The sequence below is a fragment of the Mastomys coucha genome, unplaced genomic scaffold (genome assembly GCF_008632895.1).
Source record: "Mastomys coucha isolate ucsf_1 unplaced genomic scaffold, UCSF_Mcou_1 pScaffold12, whole genome shotgun sequence".
Lineage (NCBI taxonomy): Eukaryota > Metazoa > Chordata > Mammalia > Rodentia > Muridae > Mastomys > Mastomys coucha.
Window position 1 is genome coordinate 86,722,935 of NW_022196894.1, and position 1,308 is coordinate 86,724,242.

Genomic DNA, 1,308 nt, shown 5'->3' on the forward strand with positions numbered 1-1,308 from the left:
CTGAGGACATTATGCAGATACCCAACCTTTCTGACCAGAAGGGCTTCCAAGTGTTTTTACACCAGGAATTCAAAAATGTCTTCAAAAATTCTAACTTTAGGACAAAATATATAAAAGAGAATTGAAATTCAACATGGTCATCTAATTCCTCAACTGAATTTGGACCGTGATAGTATTTTATATTATCCTTATCATACTCTGTATAATGATTGCAAATTAAACTCTCAACCATTTATTGAAAGGTGTATCCTCAAATAATGAAATGAATAAACTCTACAAAGTACTTTCTGTATTTTCCATGCTTTTGCATCTGATTGGTTACATGTATGGAGCTGGTTGCAGGAATGGGTGAGGGGAGTTTAAGAAAGGATGTTATTTAAGGAGATTGTCATGGAGAAGGAAAACGGGGAGAAATAAGGGAAGGGAGAGGAAGTTAGAAAAAGAAGCAATTCTTTTCAGTGTTCAAATGCACATGGTCATTTTCTCGTGATTATAACTTGAATGTCATAAAGAATATTAGAATATACTTGCTAGTGTACCTATTTTTTTAGGATTCAGTGATTTTCACCTCATTGTATGAGAATCTGTGTGTATTGAAGATTACCTGTCACTTCCCTGTGTGTTTTCAAACATGCCAATGCTATTTTTCCCGAAGCTACAGGAAGTTACATTTCCATCAACAATAGAGAAGGGTGCCCTGCTCTACATGCTTTGTAACATTCATCTTTTGTCTCTCTAATACTAATTGTCTAACAACTGTTGGCTAAAATCTCAACTCTCTTTTGATTTGTATCTCTGAGATATTAGTGAAGTACAACATTATTGAGTCCATTTGTCCATCTGTATCTATTCCTGTACAAAACACCTCTTCTATAGTGTATATATGTATATGTATGTATGTATGTGTATACACACATATATATATACTTGTACATACATATATACATATACAAATATATATAACTTCCCACTCATATTTCTGCATTGATAACCTTCCTAATATTCTCATTTTTTTCATTTGTATGGAGCATCTTTTTATACACTTGTTTTGTTTTTCAGAATTTGTTAGCTGTATCTCTAAAAGTTTACAATTTCAAGGTTTTTTATTCTTTTGTTTGCATTTCTGACATCCTGTGTGTGTGATGCATGTGTCACTGTGTATGTGTAAGTGTGCACAATAATGTGTAGTGTGCCCTACTGGGAAGATTTTATTTGTGGCCTTCTACTTTTCTCATTTGAACTGCACCTTACACACTGTGGTAGAACCATGTTAGCTGGTATCTGTGATTCTTCTTAGTCTGGCTATCC